The sequence below is a fragment of the Pseudophryne corroboree genome, chromosome 1 (genome assembly GCF_028390025.1).
Source record: "Pseudophryne corroboree isolate aPseCor3 chromosome 1, aPseCor3.hap2, whole genome shotgun sequence".
NCBI classification, from domain to species: domain Eukaryota; kingdom Metazoa; phylum Chordata; class Amphibia; order Anura; family Myobatrachidae; genus Pseudophryne; species Pseudophryne corroboree.
In genome coordinates, this window is record NC_086444.1 from 555,483,010 (window position 1) to 555,505,960 (window position 22,951).

Sequence of the window (22,951 nt, forward strand, 5' to 3'; positions counted from 1 at the left end):
TATATCAACAAAACATATTTGTCAAATATTGTAAACAACCTGTACAACCAGAGAAAGGGCTGAGTGTGAAGCTTTTCTATTTATTATTCAAGACAGTTTTATTTAATCTGAAATAGCTGAGTACTGTGTTTCCATACAAGCATTCTGTTTGTTACTCATGGAAAAATACATTATAAACAACACATACAAATTACTCTGGTCCCCAGAGAAGAAGCTAGGCAAATGGTAAGATTTAACAAGAAAAAAGAGGGAAGAAAGATACAGAGTAACACAGAAAATGTGAGATAGATGCAAAAGAAATTGTAGGGCGAGTGTTATTAAGTGCAAAGTTCTTGACAATTTACATTTTTCCACTGTTTTGTTTATATAACACAAACTGCTCTGTACCACACAGTGCATCGGGCTGCAAAATTAGATATAAGCAGTAATGTAACTATAATTTTTTTGTGGGCCCACTTGCAAAAATCTGAAAATAGCAAATACAATTTCTAGAAGAGGACACTCTTCACTCCACTCAGTTCTCCTGCCATGCAGACCAGCTGTCTCTGTTACGTACATTCTGCTCAGAGAGGAAGAAAAATCAGAACTATGTTCATGGATCCTGCATATTAAGGGAGTGAGAACTTAAAGATAGAGAAAGTGTTAAATCTTAGCTCTCAACAAACACTCAACAATAACAAAAATGTTTTAGAATTCATTTCTCTTACGTCCGGGTGGATACTTGGGAACTGTACTTTAGTACCGTCGGGTATAGATCCGGTCCACAGGAGCCTGGCACTTTAAAGCCTTTAGTGTTGTATGTGTGTGCTGGCTCCTCCCTCTGTGCCCCTCCTACCAGACTCAGTTTAGAAAAATGTGCCCAAGGAGCCAGGTGCATTCCTCTGGAGCTCCAGAGAGTTTTCCTTAATTTTTTATTTTAGTTTGTTTTTTTCAGGTAGTACTGGTTGGCAACCAGTCTACCTGCTTCGTGGGACTTAGAGGAGTGACCGTACCAACCTCCTGAGGGTTAATGGTTCGTAATCCCTGCTGACAGGACACTGAGCTCCTAAGGCACTGTTTCCCACACCACACTATGGGTGCATACGCCAGCAACAAGCCGCCACCCTCTAACAGATGCAGAAGAGAAGCAGGTGGGTGAATGTTAACACCGGGGTCCCGGTCAGCATCTGTCAGAAAACGTTATGTTCATAATATTAACATTGACAAAGCCAGTATAAATTTATAGGGGCCGTGCGCCATTACGGGGCGGGGCTTCCTAGAGAGCGGAGCCAGAGGCGGGAAAGGCACCATTTCCTGCTGCTGTGGATCACAAGGCTGCATGCACGCTGCTCCTCTATGGACCCAGGCTGTTCAGACTCTGTACTGGTACCAGGGGTCATAGCAGGGGAGGAGTACATCAGCGGTAGCACCGCTTCACATAGGTAGTGTGGTAGATATACACCGATACGCTGCGCTGCTGTGTTTGTGTGCTGGTCTCCATTATCTCTGTGTCACTCCAGGGGCTCTCTAGGGTCTGTGTGGAGGTATGCAGTGGGTTTCACTACATTGTCACTGTAAAATCATGTCTGCTGACAAAGTTATGTGTACTGCTTGTAATTATACCCCTTCTTCAGGGGGGTCCCTCATGTGTGAACAGTGTTCATTATCCCCATGGGAAAGCAGTTCACAGGCACCTGACTGGTTAGATACATTTAAGAGCATGATTCATAATGTTAATTCAGAACTGGCTGCTGCTAGGAAGGAGAGATGGGTGTTAAGACAGTCTTGATTGTATTGCTAAAGCTGCAGATAACAGAAAGGCTTCTCAGCCCCCTCTGTTGGTTTCACATAAATGCTCACTTCCACAAGTGCTACAGTCTGATTCTGATTCTGACCTGTCTGATTTGGATGAAACAGATGATATGGAGGAGGACAGCTCTCTGTTCCCCGGGATGGAGGCTCTCATATATGCTGTGTACCTTAACGTAAAACCAAAATCATCAGCCACGTTTCCTGCGTCAAAGGAATTAAACTCCCTGGCCAGGGAGGCATGGGTGAACCCTGACAAAAAAAAATCAAAACCCCTCAGAGGTTGTTATCCTCCTTTCCCCTCCCGGCTGAGGACAGGAAGGTATGGGAAAACCCTCTGTCAGTCGATACATCTGTGTCTAGACTGTTAAGAAAATTGGCACTACCAGTACCTGGGTCAATATCCCTGAAAGACCCAGCTGACTGTAAAATAGAGACCACTATCAAAGCAATATATAAAGCAGCATCCCACAATAGTTTGTGGTTGGATTTCAAGGGCAGTGGTCAAGTGGTCTGATAATGTTATTAATGGATTTGACTCCCTGCCCCAGGATGAGATCATTACTCTGCTGCAACATATACAGGATGCTGCCAACTTTATGAGTGAAGCTGTAAAGGAATTGTGTCAAATAAATTGTGTCAAATAAACTGCTATGGCGGTTTCGGCCCGCAGGCGTCTGTGGTTATGTCAATGGTCAGCGGATGCGGATTCCAAAAAGGGGGTAGAAAATCTTCCCTTTACAGGTGATGCCTTGTTTGGAGACGAGTTGAATAAATGGATTTCTCAGGCAACGGCGGGTAAGTCTACCTATCTGCCGTCGGTTGCCCCACCTGCTAGATGCTCTTACTCAGGTCCCTCCTTGCAGTCCTTTCGTGAGGACCGAGGAGCCTCCAATGCTCCTAGAGGATCTCGTGGTACATAAGTCCCGAAAACCTGCAGCTGCAGTTTCCTTGGACCAAAACCCCGGAACCTCTACCACAAAGCCTTCCACATGACGGTTGGCCCCAAGAACAGGGCGACTTTCCGGTAGGTGCTCGCTTTCAGCACTTCACCCATGTGTGGGCACAGTCCTGCCGGGATCCTTGGGTGAGGGACCTCATTTCTCGGGGATACCGGCTGGAATTTCAAACACTCCTTCCTCACAGATTTTTAAGGTCCTTACCAGCTTTACCCGCAGAGTTACCTTGCAAGAAGCCATTCAAAAACTTTTACTGACGGGAGTAGTGGTTCCAGTACCTCCTCCATTACACAACAGAGGGTTTTACTCCAGTTTTTTTGTCGTACCAAAACCGGACAGTTCGGTACGGCCCATATTAAATCTGAAAGCTTTGAACCCTTATCTGCAGGTATTCAAATTCAAGATGGAATCCCTGTGGGCAGTGGTGTCCGGTCTGGAGGAAAGAGAATTTCTAGTTTCCCTAGACTTCAAGGATGCTTACCTGCACATCCTTATGTGGCCTCCTCACCAGTCTTTCCTCAGGTTCGCCATCTTGGATAGTCACTTCCAGTTTTACGCCTTACCATTTGGTCTCTCCACAGCTCCAAGGGTCTTCACGAAGGTCATGACGGAGATGATGCTACAACTGCGCAAACCGGGGGTCATTATTGTCCCCTACTTGTACGATCTCCTGATAAAAGCAGTGTCCAGGGATTGTCTGCTGCAAAGCATCGACCTGACGACTCGTCTACTGACAGATCATGGATGGATCCTAAATTTTACAAAATCACACTTGAAACCATCCCAGCGTATTCAGTTCCTGGGGATGATACTGGATATGGTGTCTCAGAAGGTGTTTCTCCCATGGACAAGGCTTTAGCTCTTCAAGCTATGGTGTGCTCAGTGCTCAGACCCCACAAGGTCTCAATACATCTTTGCATATGCTTGCTGGGCAAGATGGTGGCTGCATACGAGGCAGTTCCATATGGCAGGTTTCATGCCCGGCCTTTTCAGCTGGATTTGCTGGACAAGTGGTCGGGGTCTCACCTGCACATGCATCAGATGGTGACCCTATCTGCGAAAGCACGGATTTCTCTGTCAAGGTGGTTACAAGTTCCTCACTTGGTGGAAGGCCGGAGTTTCTGTACCCAGTCGTGGATTCTACTGACAACGGATGCCAGCCTCTGGGGTTGGGGGGCTGTGACTCAAGGGGCCCAGTTCCAGGGACGGTGGTCGAGTCAGGAATCTGCACTACCGATCACTGTCCTGGAACTCAGGGTGACCTACATTCTCCAGGATCAAGCCATCCAAGTACAGTCGGACAACGCCATGGCGGTGGCGTACATAAACCGACAGGGAGGAACAAAAAGCAGAGCAGCAATGCGAGAAGTGTCAAAGATACTCCTCTGGGTGGAGACCAACACAAGGGCCATCTCAGCCATATTCATTCCAGGAGTGGACAACTGGGAGGCGGACTTCCTCAGCAGGCATGACCTCCATCCAGGGGAATGGGGTCTTCATCCTCAGGTATTTCAACAATTGGTTCACCGGTGGGGGTGTACGCAGATAGACCTGATGGCTTCTCATCTCAACAAGAAGCTATACTGTTACTGTTCCAGAATGAGGGATCTGCAGACTGTGGCAGTGGACGCGCTGATGACCCCATGGACTTACCAGTTTGTTTACCTGTTCCCTCCGACACGTTTCGGAAGTTTGATGCATATACCTTGAAAAAGGAACATCAAAGTTCTGAAACACATCGGCGCCAGCACCTCCAGGGACACTACAGAGAATTTGCTGTGTAAAGACTTTCAAGATCTAGGAGCTTGTGCAGGGTAAGTCCGGACTACTCTGCACTCCATCGTGACCTGCATCTCCCCTTCAACCTTTCCGGTAGGACTCCTTGCTTGTACAAATGCCAACTTGTACCAATATTTTGATGGGACACCTATCCCTATTTTAACATATGTCATATATTTTATTTTATTTCTGGATTAAATGTGTTATATGTGAGCCACTGGGTAGTGCCATTTTGTTACCACACCACTCTATTCTGCTTGCAATTGTCTTTGGGTTTTAGGGCCACCCTATTGGTAACAAAGGCTAGCTGATACTCAGAGAAGCGCTCCGGGGGTGTCTGTCACCAACCACTTGTATTAACCAACATATGCCTATGGGCTTCTTACCGCATCCCACCACATCCCGCCATCTCCGCTGCCCAGTGCCACTCACTCCAGCCCCCCCCTTCCTTGCCTGTGTGCAGGCAGCCTCCCATCACATTCCCAGATCTTAACCTACATAGATCTGCCTAGCTGTAATGCTGATCACGCCTTTGCAAACTACAAGGTAAGCTTCAAATAGTTAAAACTCTCCAGCTTGGAATTCTCTAGCTTTCACTGCAAGGGCATATAGCTCAATGAATAGAGTGCCTGACTGCAATGTCATAGGCAACGGGTTTGAATCCTGGGAACATCAGCATCCCAAAATGTAATAAAGAACATAGCGACTGAACAACAATGACCTAGTGAAGTCCATGACTGTATAGGTATTAGCGAGAGAAGAAGTCAGGATAGGAGACAGGGGAGGTCGGGAGATGCTGGGCTTCAAAAGGGGGGAAGCGGCAAGTGAAAGTAATTAGATAATTCATAATTTAAAAGTGCTGCCAACAGCGCCCACCTACCCTGCAGCGCTATCTAGATATATAAAAATGGATATATGTGTGTATGTATGTTCCAGCATAACTCTGGAATGCCTGGAACAATTTACACCAAACTTGGTACACATATCACTTACAATCTGGCAAAAAATACTGTGTGGGTAAAACACCCCTATCACCCCAAGGGGTGGGGGTGGTAAGGGGGTGACATGTAAAAATCCATAGTTTTTGGGTTCGCGGAGATAAGTGACACTCCCGATGCCGTTTAAGTCCAAGTTCAGCCCCCATCAGCATGGAGGGTGAGAAGGGGTGAAAAATTAACTGTCCAAAATGACCAACATTAGTGTCAAATCCATAGTTTTCGGGGTCGCTAAGCTGATCACAATTTGAAAATTGATATGTTCCTTAGACTGTCCGTTAACATATAGGCGATGTACCTTCACGCTAATTCTTTTAGGGGTTGGGTAGTGAACTTAAATTTGAAGGTGGGTGCAATGAAAATAGTCTTATTGCATTGACATTTCCACACGGATGAAGCCCCAGGCAAAAACTATATACTGTAAATATATGAATAGTAATGAGAGCTTGTGTATTTATAATGCCTCGGGTTGGTGGTTCAGGACCACATCAAATTATTTATGGTCAAAGTAATAGGCAGAACCAGTGCTAGCGGCTGCCAATAATGAAACACGTGAACAATCAGAAGCACAACTGTACACCCCACATAGCTGAACCTAAGGGTGGCAGGTAGGCTCAATTTACTTCATTTAATTTTTTTTGTTCAAAATTTATCAATAACAAAAAGCTTTTATTCCTTATTGCCGTGAACAAAAATGCTGATACTACAGAGCGCCGAGATTCAAGATAGTCTGAGAACCAATGCCATACACTACATCTATATAATAAGCGAGAAAGTCTGTCTGTTTGCCCTTTATGCACGGCCAGAGTTTTATCCCTAGCTCCACCATATTTCTGCCTAGGTTTGAACTTATACCCCTTGCAGACTTGCAGAGCGGGTTGCACCGGAGAATTTGTACACTGGTGCTTCCCGGGTGTGACCCAGCTTCAGATCCCATTCAGACTTCCAGCCCGACCCGGCATATTGCCGGGTTGGTGGCATCACCGCCTATGGGGTTATAGGCGAGGACAATATAAAGCAATCAAAGCTGCTGGTGTACTACAGATCCCAGTCTTCAACCCAGGCAACACCGGGTATCCCAGCTAGTATATATACAAATGTGAAAGCCCTCACTCACACCCTCACTCACTCACTCACTCACTCACTCACTCACTCACTCACAGACTCATCACTAATTCTCTTACTTCCTGATAACGTTAGGAAGCTGAAATCTGACATAGGTATTCTTCAGGTGGGAAATATGAAAACGATATAATTAGAATTTTAATAAACCTCCCCTAAGGGGATGAAAAGGGAATTGACATAATGAAGTCATTACCGATGCGTGGCTTGCATTGCATGAACGATAACACCCAAACGGACAATCGGATCAAAATTCGGATTGCACCTCCTGTGTGTACAATTTAATAAACTGCAAAAAAGCAAAAGCCCTAACTCACTCACTGACTGACTCATCACTAGTTCTCTTACTTCCCGATATGTTAGGAAGATGAAATTTAACATAAGTATTCTTCAGGTGGGAAGTGGGAAATAGGAAAACTACGTAATTAGCTAAATTGCAGGGGAACATGCCGGTGAGGCGACAATCTCCAACCCCAAAAGAACAAAAGGGTGACTGCCATATAAAGGTACTGTATTTAAACACTTTTTAGAGCTCCCTGCCCGACCTTTTGTAACCATTCTTATTTTTTAGCAACAAACTGTTTTCATGTTATGAGCTGGTAAGAAGAAAATGTTTTGATTATTTTGTGTGTGTGTGAGAGAGAGAGTTTGTTTATTATTTATGTAGGGTAACGAGTATATACTGCTGCACCATTGTATAATACCCACATGAACCATCAGGTTCATATATCTGTGAGTAAATCTGGCCCTGATATTAGCCCGTGCCACCCCAGCCAATGACCTCACGCCACCTCACTGCTGTCAATGATATTGAGTATACATATATAGCCTTCTCACAACATAAGTTGGCTGGAGGGGGTGGAGTAAGTGTCCAAATGACAAGAGTGTCCAAATACAACATACAACATCATTGGAAGAGAGGTATGACCTTACAAGCAGGAGTAAGAATGACTAAGACATACCGTTGTACAGAAAGAGAAGTAGTAAACATAATGGGGGTCATTCCGAGTTGTTCGCTCGGTAAAAATCTTTGCATCGCAGCGATTTTCCGCTTAATGCGCATGCGTAATGTCCGCACTGCGACTGCGCCAAGTAAATTTGCTATGCACTTAGGAATTTTACTCACGGCTTTTTCTTCGTTCTGGCGATCGTAATGTGATTGACAGGAAATGGGTGTTACTGGGCGGAAACAGGCCGTTTTATGGGCGTGTGGGAAAAAACGCTACCGTTTCCGGAAAAAACGCAGGAGTGGCCGGAGAAACGGGGGAGTGTCTGGGCGAACGCTGGGTGTGTTTGTGACGTCAAACCAGGAACGACAAGCACTGAACTGATCGCAGAAGCCGAGTAAGTGTGGAGCTACTCAGAAACTGCTACGAGGTGTGTAATCGCAATATTGCGAATACATCGTTCGCAATTTTAAGATGCTAAGATTCACTCCCAGTAGGCGGCGGCTTAGCATGAGCAAATCTGCTAAAATCCGCTTGCGAGCGAACAACTCGGAATGACCCCCAATATACAGATTTTTCTCATAGCCTGCACAACATAAAATTCTATCACATACATCCTTCAAGGCTAAGCACATTTAAATCGTAACACTTTTTGAGAATAAAATTCCTTTAAAAAATAAATATAGCCAGGACGAGCAGCCTACCATACACAAAGCAATAGATGTTTCCCATATTATTCATCTTACATTTTGATCTTTAAAGTTATGGTTAGATTTTATTACTTCATTTTACATAAATTAAAGTTCAGGATTTGGAGCTATGTTGCTCCACTATACTGCCAAGTAAAAAGAAAAAAAAAAAACATTCCCAAACAAAACGTTTAAGGAAAAAGAGTATTCTAGCTTGGCTGCCATTTCATAGTCTTACTGTGGCAATTTGTGTTTTGGAAGTGGCCACTTTCCCAAGCTGACTCTTGTTATGTTGTGATATACTCAGAAATAATGCATAAAGGGCCTTATTAAGGCTTGTTAGCAAACCAAGAAAGTTAGCAATTAGGCAAAACCACGTTCCACTGCAGGTGGGGCAGATGTAACATGTGCAGAGAGATTTAGATTTGGATGGGGTGTGTTCAAACTGAAATCTAAATTGCAATGTAGAATTATAACCCACCCTAATCTAAATCTCTCTGCACATGTTTCATCTGCCCCACCTGCAGTGCAGCATGGTTAAGCCCAATTGTTAACTTTTGTGGTTGCTAACAAACCTGAATAACCCCCAAAATCTCCAAGAGAGTGCTGTGACAGAAGAGATTATACTGTATTGGTTAAGAAATTGTAACAAGATATGTACTATAGACCCGTTATTGATGTGTAGAAGTACAAGTAAGTACCTGTAGTAGTAAATCAGAATTTATTTTTGTAGAAGTTTGGTGCAAGAAGTCACTTCCCTTTAAGAAAATTCTGGTTATAACTAGAGATGAGCGGTTCGGTTCCTCGGGATCCGAACCCCCCCGAACTTCACCCATTTTACACGGTTCCGAGGCAGCCTCGGATCTTCCTGCCTTGCTCGTTTAACCCGAGCGCGCCCGAACGTCATCATCCCGCTGTCGGATTCTCGCGAGATTCGTATTCTATATAAGGAGCCGCGCGTCGTGCTTTGGAGATGATAGCGAGAGGATGTGGCTGCATTCTCTCAGTTTCTGTGTTCAGTGTGCTGCAAATATCTGTGCTCAGTGTGCTGCAAATATCTGTGCTCAATGTGCTGAAAATATCTGTGCGCAGTGTGCTGAAAATATCTACGTTCTCTGCCTGAAAAACGCTCCATATCTGTGCTGCATTGTAGTATATAGTAGGAGGACAGTGCAGAATTTTGCTGACCACCAGTATATATATAGCAGTACAGTACAGTAGTCCACTGCTCTACCTCTGTGTCGTCAAGTATACTATCCATCCATACCTGTGTTGCATTTTAGTTGTGCACAGTATATAGTAGGAGGACAGTGCAGAATTTTGCTGACCACCAGTATATATATAGCAGTACGGTACAGTAGGCCATTGCTATTGATATATTACTGGCATATAATTCCACACATTAAAAAATGGAGAACAAAAATGTGGAGGGTAAAATAGGGAAAGATCAAGATCCACTTCCACCTCGTGCTGAAGCTGCTGCCACTAGTCATGGCCGAGATGATGAAATGCCATCAACGTCGTCTGCCAAGGCCGATGCCCAATGTCATAGTAGAGAGCATGTAAAATTCAACTAACAAAAGTTCAGTAAAATGACTCAAAAATCAAAATTAAAAGCGTCTGATGAGAAGCGTAAACTTGCCAATATGCCATTTACGACACGGAGTGGCAAGGAACGGCTGAGGCCCTGGCCTATGTTCATGGCTAGTGGTTCAGATTCACATGAGGATGGATGCACTCATCCTCTCACTAGAAAACTGCAGTGCCACTCCTAGATGGGCCAGGTGTTTGTGTCGGCCACTTGGGTCGCTTAGCTTAGCCATCCAGCGACCTTGGTGCACCTCTTTTTTTCTTTGCATCATGTGCTGTTTGGGGACTATTTTTTAAATCTGCCATCCTGTCTGACACTGCAGTGCCACTCCTAGATGGGCCAGGTGTTTGTGTCGGCCACTTGGGTCGCTTAGCTTAGCCATTCAGCGACCTTGGTGCATCTCTTTTTTTCTTTGCATTATGTGCTGTTTGGGGACTATTTTTTAAATCTGCCATTCTGTCTGACACTGCAGTGCCACTCCTAGATGGGCCAGGTGTTTGTGTCGGCCACTTGGGTTGCTTAGCTTAACCATCCAGTGACCTTGGTGCACCTCTTTTTTTCTTTGCATCATGTGCTGTTTGGGGACTATTTTTTAAATTTTTTAAATGTCATCCTGTCTGACACTGCAGTGCCTCTCCTAGATGGGCCAGGTGTTTGTGTCAGCCACTTCGGTCGCTTAGTTTAGCCATCCAGCGACCTTGGTGCACCTCTTTTTTTTTTTGCATCATGTGCTGTTTGGGGACTATTTTTTAAATCTGCTATCCTGTCTGACACTGCAGTGCCACTCCTAGATGGGCCAGGTGTTTGTGTCGGCCACTTGGGTCGCTTAGCTTAGTCATCCAGCGACCTCGGTGCAAATTTTAGGACTAAAAATAATATTGTGAGGTTTTCAGAATAGACTGTAAATTAGTGGAAATTATGGTTATTGAGGTTAATAATCCTAGGGGTTTAAAATTACCCCCAAATTCTATGATTTAAGCTGTTTTTGACGGGTTTTTGTAAATAAAACACCCGAATCCAAAACACACCCGAATCCGACAAAAAAATTTCAGGGAGGTTTTGCCAAAACGCGTCCGAATCCAAAACACGGCTGCGGAACCGAATCCAAAACCAAAACACAAAACCCGAAAAATTTCCAGTGCTCATCACTAGTTATAACTGATACATACACAGACACTTTTCACATGAGCATAGTGGTCCACAATTTAACTTTGTAAGAGTTTCTCTAACCCACTAGACAGCACTAGTCAGTCTATTCATCAGAAATAATGTAAATGCTAAGCATGGACATAGTTAATGATATTTAAAGAAACAGCATTAGTTTAGTGCAATAGTTCCCAAACTGGATGGTGTGCCTCAGGACTAGTTCCTCCTGTTGGGTGGTCTTCAGTGTGCCGGCTGTCGGGATCCCGGCGCACAGTATACCGGTGCCGGAATCCCGACAGCCGGCATACCGACACTTATTCTTCCTCGTTGGGGTCCACGACCCCCCTGGAGGGAGAATAAAATAGCGTGGTGCGCGTAGCGCGCCACTGTGCCTGCAACGTGGCGAGCGCAGCGAGCCCGCAAGGGGCTCATTTGCACTCGCCACACTGCCGGTAAGCCAGCGGTCGGGCTCCCGGCGCCGGTATGCTGGTCGCCGGGAGCCCGACCGCCGGCAGACCGTACTACCCCCCTCCTGTTGGTGGTCCAGAACCAAATCAAATTACTTATGGTTAATTTAATAGGCAAAACCAGAGCTTGTAACGTACAGGGCCGGCGCTACCACTAGGCAGCTTTAGGCAGCTGCCTATGGGCGGCGACCACTGGAGGGCGGCACCGCACAGTGAATGAATGAAAGAAAGCTTCAGCTCAGCCAAACTCCTCCTATTCTGTAAGAGAGGAGGAGCAGCTCGTGGGCGCCCACCAAGCCTGTCTGTCTTCATCGTGAGTGACTGTGTGAGTCCTGTGGTCCCGAGTAATCCCACATACATTATCCTTACGAGCTGGCACTGTCTCAACTTAGTCCTACGTCATGATGCCCGCTCCGGCGTCCCCCCCTCCTCCTCCTCCTCCTCCTCTTGGGCTCAGTAAGCAGTTACCCACTGGTCCGCTCCGCTCTTTTTACCAGCTCCGACGCTCCCCCCCCACCATCGGCTCCTGCAACTTGTCCTCGCTCCCCCCTCTCCATGAGATCCCACATCTGATCACCATTCCTGCTGCCTCCCTCGAGTCCTCCCACCCTCCTGCATCCTGTCACGTGCTCCCCCCCACGGCTATTCGTCTCCCGCTGCCTCCCCCCCCCGCCTCCTGCAACTTGTCATCTGTTTTCCCCCACGGCTATTCGGCTCCCCTCGTGCCTCCCTCCCTCCTGCATCTGGTTACTCGCTCTTCCCCCCGCAATTCATTGTCTACCCCTACTCCTGCATCTTATTAGTAAATCTCCCCCCCCCCCCCGCAATTCGGCTCCAGCATTTTGCCTCCCCTGCATCTACTAGATTCCCTCTCTCTCCCACCCACCCCCCCCGCGCAATTCGGCTTCCGCATGTTACACCCCCCCCCCCTGCATCGTGTTACTAGATCCCCCCCCCCCCCTCCTGCCTATAAGCCGGCTCCAGGGCACATTAACAGGGCCGGCTGAGTTTACCGTGTACTTTCAGGTGGCTTGCTGACCCCTCACCAGGGACAAGCGGCCAGCTCCTAATATACCCCCTGACTGCTCCCTATGCTCCTAATATACCCCCTGACTGCTCCCTATGCTCCTAATATACCCCTGACTGCTCCCTATGCTCCTAATATACCCCCTGACTGCTCCCTATTCTCTTGCTCCCTATGCTCCTAATATACCCCCTGACTGCTCCCTATGCTCCTAATATACCCCCTGACTGCTCCCTATTCTCCTGCTCCCTATGCTCCTAATATACCCCCTGACTGCTCCCTATGCCCCTGGCTGCTTCCTATGCTCCTAATATACCCCCTGACTGCTCCCTATGCCCCTGGCTGCTTCCTATGCTCCTAATCTACCCCCTGACTGCTCCCTATGCCCCTGCCCCCTATGCTCCTAATATACCCCTGACAGCTCCGTACGTCCCTAACTGCTCCCTACGTCCCTGACTGTCCCCTAATCCCCTGCTCCCTATGCTCCTAATATACCCCTGACAGCTCCCTATACCCCTAACTGCTCCCTACGTCCCTGACTGCCCCCTAATCCCCTGCTCCCTATGCTCCTAATATACCCCTGACAGCTCCCTATGCTCCTAATATACCCCTGACAGCTTCCTATGCTCCTAATATACCCCTGACTGCCTCCTAGGCCGCTGATACACCCCTGACTGCTCCCTATGCCCCCGATACACCCAACTGCTTCCTAGGCTCCAAATACACCCCTGAGTGCTCCCTATGCCCCTGACTGCTCCCCATTAGCGGATTTACTGTTAGGTAACCCAAGCGGCTGCTTAAGACCCAGCTGGTCCAAGTGGGGTCCTCTGACAGTATTGAATCATGATGCATTGGAGGGAGTTCTAATTTCTGGTGGACCGCAAGCTCCACCAAAATTTTCCGTGCACTGGGCTGGCTGAGTCCCGGCAAGCAGTCAGTACTCCGTGTGCTGTACGAATAACGTCACACTCACAGTGAAAGGAGCCAGGACATGCCCAGAGGAGAGTGAAGAGGGTGAGTGAGTCTGAGGAACATGATTCTGGCACAATGATGCAGCGATCCAGTGCAGCAGAGATCTCTCTATGCTGGCATCAGTCATCTTATTACCCTGACTCTACCCCTGTTAGGAGCTGATGGAGCTCGAGGAGGAGCCCGGGGGCGGCACCTTCACCCAGGCAGGAAAGGGCTTTCCTAACCGTCGGCTGATCTGTCCCCCTCACAGCCAGCTCTGACCAGCGGCGGCAACAGGGAGTCCAAGGCCAGAAAAACCACTGCCCCATGCACAAGTGGTTCTTCAAGGGCGACATCCCTTATCTGTGGCCACAGCATCAGTCTGAACAGAAAGTCAACCACGGTCAGTGCTACATTAAAGTGTGGTTGTGTATATACAGTATCTCTCTCTCTCTCATATATATATAATATTTGTATTGATTTATTTGTGAGGGGACCCAGTGTACAACTCTTTTTAGTGGCTGTGCCGGAGCCCTGCCTGTCGTGTGTGTGTGTGTGTGTGTGTGTGTGTGTGTGTGTGTGTGTGTGTATATATATATATATATATATATACACACATATATATATATATACACATATATATATATATATATATATATATATACACACATATATATATATATATACACATATATATATATATATATATACACACATATATATATATATATACACACATATATATATATATATATACACATATATATATATATATATAGGGGGATGCTGCTGTCCCGGCACTCACTCACCCACAAAATTCTTGCTGCGGTGCCTTCCTAAAGGACCAATGCTGATCCTCAATATGTACTGTAGAAGGCGGCGGCACTCAAGCAGGCTCACAACTTGTGTTGAAAAAAAGCGGTAAGTTTTATTCCGACATGTTTCGGGGAACTCCCCGTCCTCAGGGCTTAACAAGCACAACTAAACCACTGAACCTCATTATATACCCACCAAACATCAAATAACATTAACATACAAGACTATACTCACCTGTGTCCCGGCGCCAAAAGTCCGCACTGGCATCCCGCAACGCGCCGGGGTCCCCGGCCTATGACATCATCAGAGCGCGTCACGTCGCCAAGACAACTAGACGCTCACCATCCATCCCGGCCGGAAGTCTTCCCTCGCGTCACAGGGTCCAGCGCAACCCGATTGGTCCGTGACACAGGGGAGTATCCATGACAACCTAAGAGTGCAAACGAAAAAATATAAACAAAACGAATACTGTGTGTATGCACATATGAGCGACATAAACAAAAACAGTTAAAAACAACAGTTGACTGGGATATTAATCCCTTGCATCCATGATCACATAAGGCTGTAAAATATACAGGCAGCTAATGATAAAAAGTGCTACTTGGTAGGAGAGAGTAGGGATCCTATAGGTAACACTGTAGTCCCAAATTCTCATTGAGACCTCCTGGAGACAGTGTGCCTAGAGTATGGATCCAGCGGGCCTCCCTTTGTAGTAGGGTCCTACCTCTGTAACCCCCCCTAAGTGAAACCGGCACATGGTCAATTAATATAGCTCTGAAGCTCGCCACTCCATGTTTTGTAACTAAACAGTGGCGCGCAAAGGGTTGTTCACTATTCCCTTTTTCATGTGCCTTCTTGATGGCACTTCTATGGAGGGCCATGCGTTCGCGAAACTGTCTTATGGTCTTGCCAACATAAGCAAGACCACATGGACAAGTTAATAGATAAACCACATGTGTGGAGGTGCACGTGAGTCGATGTTTTATATTAAATTTCCTGCCTGTCAGAGGATGATTGAATGATGTACCTGTAATTAAGGTGTTGCAGGTAGCACATCCTAAACATCTAAAGCAGCCCATTTTAGACCTAAGGAAATGTTTTTCCTGTTGTTTAGTAAGATTGGTCACATCTAATTTGACCACATGGTCAGCAATATTCCTGCCCCTAGTGTAACTAGGCATCAAGGACGTGTGGGCTAAAGAAGATAGAGCAGGATCACTCTGGACCATTGGCCACAGCTGTTTTGCTCGTTTGGTCCTAACATCAGATATAACTGTGTATTTATTAACCCATGGCAACCTACATCTGGGGGAAGTCTGCACCCTAGGCCTAGGGCATAGAGCTGTTTCCCGAGGGATATCCATAGCTCGCTGACGTGCCTGCTGTAGAGCTTTGATTGGATAGCCCCTCTCAGCGAATTTTATAAGCATGACTTCCATAGCTTTGTCTGTTTCAACTGGATCTGTTGTAATTCGGCGTACACGCATGAACTGCGAGAAGGGCAAACCCCTACGTAAAGCGGGCGGATGGTGGCTCTGATAACTCATCAGTGTGTTGCGGTCTGTACTTTTAACATAAAGGGAAGTGACCAATTGTCCATCGCTCAACGTAATGGTGACATCTAAGTAATTGATTGATTTATCATCAATTACATAGGTAAACTGTACCACATGCTGTGTGGCATTGTGTACCTCCCACAACGAGCTCAATTGGTCCCTAGGGCCCCGCCACAGCACCAGCAGGTCATCTATGTATCGTCGGTACAAGACGACCGCCGGTGCTATGGCGGGGTCCAATGAGAACATCTTCAATTCCACCTGGTACATGAACGCATTTGCGTACGATGGGGCCACGGCGGACCCCATCGCACAACCAGCGGTCTGTAACCAAATCTTACCATTAAATATGAAATAGTTGCATCTAAGGATGCGATTCAGTAATGATAAGAAAAAGGACACATCTGGGCCTTTGTAGGCCTCATTGCCCTGAATCAACAGACGAACCGCCTCCACTCCTGCATCATGTGGGATGCAGGTGTAGAGGCTGGATACATCAGCGCTGCAAAGCAATGTGCCGTCCGGCACAGTGCCCAATTGTCGCATTTGGAGTAACAAGTCAGTGGTGTCCCTCAAATAAGAGGGTAGGGCCTGTACACAGGGGTTGAGAAAGGAATCTAAATAAACTGAAGCAGGATGATATAAGGACCCCCTGGCCGACACAATAGGGCGGCCAGGGGGGTTCACTAAACTTTTGTGAACCTTTGGTACTGTATAGAACAATGGTACCCGCGGGTGCTCAACCTGTAAACTTTGACAAACCTGTTTAGTAATCAAACCCTGTTCCAAGGAGACTTTAAGAAAAGTATCAAGGTCTAACTTGTAACTTCGGGTAGGGTCCATAGTTAGACGCATGTAGGTGTTAGAGTCGCCAAGTTGTCGCTCGCACTCAAGGACATAATCAGTAAGGTCCTGTATCACTATGGACCCCCCCTTGTCAGCTTTACGAATCACTATATCTGTACGTAAAGAGAGTCCATGCAGGGCCTCAGATTCAAGTTTAGACAAATTAGAGGAAAAGTCTCTCCCAGGACGAGATTGAACCTCGGTCTCCAACATCCTAGTAAACGTGCGGATCGTGGGATTAAGACTTGGAGGGTCAAATTGTGACCGAGGGGTAATTTTTTGTAGTTGTAGCGGAATGCCCTGACTAATACTAGTCTCTTCTTGTACCCCTTTGTTATTGAAGTATTCCCGTCTCCGTAGGGTTCTACCCATCCTTTGGACTTCCACCTTACTTTCCAGGGCATCTGGGAAAGTGGTGGGGACAAAGGAAAGACCTTTAGATAAAGTCCGATACTCAATATCAGTCAAGGGTGTTGTAGACAAATTGAACACAGTCTCTTTTAATTTCTTGGGGGCTTGGGAGCGTAAGTATCTTTGGTTCTGCCCCGCCCTCCGCGTCCTCGCCCGCGTCCTGCGCCTGGTGTGCGGGTGGCCTGTCCTTGTATCCCCCGGGGATGCTGTCCTAAAGGGAATTGCCCCTCTGATGTACTGGTCCTGCCGGACGCTGTCTCTGAATCACTGGCCGAAGTGCTCGTTCCACCCCGTGGTTCTCGCCATCTGCGTGATGTTTGGCGTCGGTTCAGACCTCGGGAGTCATGTGTGGTGCGTGTTCCATTCAACCAGGGATATACCTGTCGCTGTTGGTAGTCCCTCTGAACTGTGGTGAGCTTCTCTTTTTTGAAGCGCACAAGATCCTGTCTGTATTGATCGACTTGATTGTTAAGTCTGGTCATCCAATCAGTTTGAGTGTCAAGTTGGAGTGTAGGTTTATGCTCCCCCTCAAATGCTAGGAGCTGCTCCCTGATGTTATTAAGCTCTCTGGTGGATTCCTCCACTACTAGCAATATGAGGTCCATCGAGCATTTGTTAAGGATTGCCACCCATCTACGGCAAAATGAGGTGTTAAACCGGCCTATGGTGGGTGTGTTGCGAATCCTAAACCCGCGTGGAATCATGTTACTCCTATAGTAATCAGACAGGCTTATTCCATGGTACATGAAGTCACATTCTTTTTGTTTCATTCTTAGCCATTTTCTATAAAGCTCTTCATTGGTGTTTTTCACTGTGTCATCAGCGAGTCGCCTATCCACCAAGATAGCTCTGGCCTCCACATCCGAAAAACTCAGACGTTCACTTGCATCACGCTGGATCAAGTCCAGGGCACTGTCAGCCTCAGAGTTGATGTCTGTCATCATCAGCGTCACCGGTAGCCGTCGTAATGGGTATAAGCTTGTTTGAAGATCAAAAGATCACCCTAAGGTAACCAGCCTTATGTTTGATGATGGATGCAAATGATAAAATAAAACTGAAGAAAAATATAGTCCTGTAGGAAATGTCATTGAATAAGTACAAAGGGAGGGTGCATCAGAGCTATATTAATTGACCATGTGCCGGTTTCACTTAGGGGGGGTGACAGAGGTAGGACCCTACTACAAAGGGAGGCCCGCTGGATCCATACTCTAGGCACACTGTCTCCAGGAGGTCTCAATGAGAATTTGGGACTACAGTGTTACCTATAGGATCCCTACTCTCTCCTACCAATTAGCACTTTTTATCATTAGCTGCCTGTATATTTTACAGCCTTATGTGATCGTGGATGCAAGGGATTAATATCCCAGTCAACTGTTGTTTTTAACTGTTTTTGTTTATGTCGCTCATATGTGCATACACACAGTATTCGTTTTGTTTATATTTTTTCGTTTGCACTCTTAGGTTGTCATGGATACTCCCCTGTGTCACGGACCAATCGGGTTGCGCTGGACCCTGTGACGCGAGGGAAGACTTCCGGCCGGGATGGATGGTGAGCGTCTAGTTGTCTTGGCGACGTGACGCGCTCTGATGATGTCATAGGCCGGGGACCCCGGCGCGTTGCGGGATGCCAGTGCGGACTTTTGGCGCCGGGACACAGGTGAGTATAGTCTTGTATGTTAATGTTATTTGATGTTTGGTGGGTATATAATGAGGTTCAGTGGTTTAGTTGTGCTTGTTAAGCCCTGAGGACGGGGAGTTCCCCGAAACATGTCGGAATAAAACTTACCGCTTTTTTTCAACACAAGTTGTGAGCCTGCTTGAGTGCCGCCGCCTTCTACAGTATATATATATATATATATATACACATATATACACATAGTGCCGCACGTTGGTAAATATATACATACATACATACATACATACATACATACATACATACAAAACACCTCCCTAATCATTACACCTTGTAAAAGATGCCGTGTCCGCACATTATCACCTGAGGGGCTTGGTATTTTGCTGAGTAGGGGTGGGGGGAGGTTGCTGTCGATTTGCCTAGGGTGCTGAGAAACCTTGCACCGGCCCTGGTAACGTCCAATCATAAAATACTTTATGTGGACAAGCAGAAACAAATTCTGTCCCACACCACATAACTGAACCTAAGGATGAGATATAAACACAAATTACTTAATTTCATATTTTTTCTAAATTTCTAAATAGTAAACTTTTGGTCTAGGGTTGTTGTGACAAAAATTCTGATACTCTATGGGTCAAAAAAGTTTGAGACTCATTGCTTTAGTTTACATCCAAAGTTACTGTAGCAAAACTGTGTTTTTTGTATGGTAGCATCCTTGAGACTTGTCCAAGCGCACAGATCCCATGGTAGAGTGGAAAGGAAGTGATATGTAAAAAAAAAAATCTAAAATAATAGGCAGGTTTTAATTGAAACATTTTTTCCTAGCATGTTCAAAGGAAAATTTGACATCAAGAGATTAAACAGGATACATGTATTTTTAATATCACTGAACCCTGAAAGTAAAAATTTGTATTAATCATTAATACAAACGATAGATTTTGGAAAACAGAAGCAGCATGAAGAGAACCAGTGATAGACATTGTAATACTAACCAAGAAGTAATTTATTTAGAATGAAGAAGCCAGATCAGAGGCGGAACTAAAGCCAGTGCAACCAGTGCGTTGCACTGGGACCCGCCACTGTCCAGGGGCCCAAAGCATGTAATGAGTCAAACGGACTCATTACATGCCGCTGTGTGCTGCGGGCAACCATCGCCCGCAGCACACAGGACATGAGAGGAGAAGAGCGCAGCTGTTACATGGGGAAGGAGGAGGAGGGAGGTGGAGGAGGGAGCTGCAGCAGCGCTGTGTTATTGGATGAGGCGCTGCTGCTGCTGTCCCTCTGCTTCACCATAGGCTGTCTTCCGCCGCTGTGAACCGCATCCCAGCTATTCCCAGTGGCGGCGAACAGCCTATGGTGAAGGAATGGGACAGCAGCAGCAGCGCCTCCACAAATAATACAGTGCTGCTGCGGCTCCCTCCTCCACCTCCCTCCTCCTGCTTCTCTCCTGCCCGGGAATCGGGATCTCTGCCAGAAGCTGCACCGCGGAGCCTGAGCCAGCGGAGACAGTAAGTATAATTTTTTCTTTCTTTCCGCTGTCTGCCATAATGTGTACAAAAGGGGACGCAGTCTGCCGTAATGTGTAAAATGGGGGACTCTGCCTGCCGTAATGTGTAAAAAGGGCACGCTGTCTGCCGTAATGTGTAAAAAGGGCACGTTGTCTGCCGTAATGTGTAAAAAGGGAACGCTGTCTGCCGTAATGTATAAAAAGGGCACGCTGTCTGCCGTTATGTGTAAAAAGGGCACGCTGTCTGCCGTAATGTGTAAAAAGGGCACGCTGTCTGCCATAATGTGTAAACAGGGCACACTGTCTGCCGTTATGTGTAAAAAGAGCACGCTGTCTGCCGTAATGTGTAAAAAGGGAACGCTGTCTGCAGTAATGTGTAAAAAGGGCACGCTGTCTGCCGTTATGTGTAAAAAGGGCACGCTGTCTGCCATAATGTGTAAAAAGAGCACGCTGTCTGCCGTAATGTGTAAAAAGGGCACGCTGTCTGCCGTAATGTGTAAAAAGGGCACGCTGTCTGCCGTAATGTGTAAAAATGGGACGCTGTCTGCCGTTATGTGTAAAAAGGGCATGCTGTCTGCCATAATGTGTAAAAAGGCCACGCTGTCTGCCGTAATGTGTAAAAAGGCACACTGTCTGCCGTTATGTTTAAAAAGGGCACGCTGTCTGCCGTAATGTGTATAAAGGGAATGCTGTCTGCCGTAATGTGTAAAAAGGGCACGCTGTCTGCCGTTATGTGTAAAAAGGGCACGCTGTCTGCCATAATGTGTAAAAAGTAGTGATGAGCGGGTTCGGTTCCTCGGAATCCGAACCCCCCCTAACTTCACCCTTTTTATACGGGTCCGAGGCAGTCTCGGATCCTCCTGCCTTGCTCGGTTAACCCGAGCGCGCCCGAACGTCATCATCCCACTGTCGGAATCTCGTGAGATTTGGATTCTATATAAGGAGCCGCGCATCGCCGCCATTTTTCACTTGTGCATTGGAAATGATAGTGAGAGGACGTGGCTGGCGTCCTCTCACTTTGTTTCAGGGGGCTGCAGTGCAAATATCTTTATTCTGGGGACCAGCAGTATTATAGGAGGAGTACAGTGCAGAGTTTTGCTGACCAGTGACCACCAGTATTATACGTTGTCTGCCTGAAAAACGCTCCATATCTTTGCTCAGTGTGCTGCATATATCTGTGCTCACACTGCTTTATTGTGGGGACTGGGGACCAGCAGTATTATATAGGAGGAGTACAGTGCAGAGTTTTGCTGACCAGTGACCACCAGTATACGTTGTCTGCCTGAAAAACACTCCATATATGTGCTCAGTGTGCTGCATATATCTGTGCTCACACTGCTTTATTGTGGGGACTGGGGACCAGCAGTATTATATAGGAGGAGTACAGTGCAGAGGTTTGCTGACCAGTGACCACCAGTATTATACGTTCTCTGCCTGAAAAATGCTCCATATCTGTGCTGCATTGTAGTATATAGTAGGAGTACAGTGCATAATTTTGCTGACCACCACTATATAATATATAGGAGTACGGTACAGAAGGCCACTGCTCTACCTACCTCTGTGTCGTCAAGTATACTATCCATCCATACCTGTGGTGCATTTCAGTTTTGCACAGTTTGCTGACCACCGGTATATAATATATAGCAGTACGGTACAGTAGGCCACTGCTCTACCTACCTCTGTGTCGTAAAGTATACTATCCATCCATACCTGTGGTGCATTTCAGTTGTGCGCAGTATATATAGTAGTAGGCCATTGCTATTGATACTGGCATATAATTCCACACATTAAAAAATGGAGAACAAAAATGTGGAAGGTAAAATAGGGAAAGATCAAGATCCACTTCCACCTCGTGCTGAAGCTGCTGCCACTAGTCATGGCCGAGACGATGAAATGCCATCAACGTCGTCTGCCAAGGCCGATGCCCAATGTCATAGTAGAGAGCATGTAAAATCCAAAACACAAAAGTTCAGTAAAATGACCCAAAAATCAAAATTAAAAGCGTCTGAGGAGAAGCGTAAACTTGCCAATATGCCATTTACGACACGGAGTGGCAAGGAACGACTGAGGCCCTGGCCTATGTTCATGGCTAATGGTTCAGCTTCACATGAGGATGGAAGCACTCATCCTCTCGCTAGAAAAATGAAAAGACTTAAGCTGGCAAAAGCACAGCAAAGAACTGTGCGTTCTTCTAAATCACAAATCCCCAAGGAGAGTCCAAGTGTGTCGGGTGCGATGCCTGACCTTCCCAACACTGGACGGGAAAAGGTGGCGTTTTCCACCATTTGCACACCCCCTACAAGTGCTGAAAGGAGCACCCGCAGTCCAGTTCCTGATAGTCAAATTGAAGATGTGACTGTTGAAGTACACCAGGATGAGGATATGGGTGTTGCTGGTGCTGAGGAGGAAATTGACAAGGAGGATTCTGATGGTGAGGTGGTTTGTTTAAGTCAGGCACCCGGGGAGACACCTGTTGTCCGTGGGACGAATATGGCCATTGACATGCCTGGTCAAATTACAAAAAAAATTACCTCTTCGGTGTGGAATTATTTTAACACAAATGCGGACAACAGGTGTCAAGCCGTGTGTTGCCTTTGTCAAGCTGCAATAAGTAGGGGTAAGGACGTTAACCACCTCGGAACATCCTCCCTTATACGTCACCTGCAGCGCATTCATCATAAGTCAGTGACAAGTTCAAAAACTTTGGATGACAGCGGAAGCAGT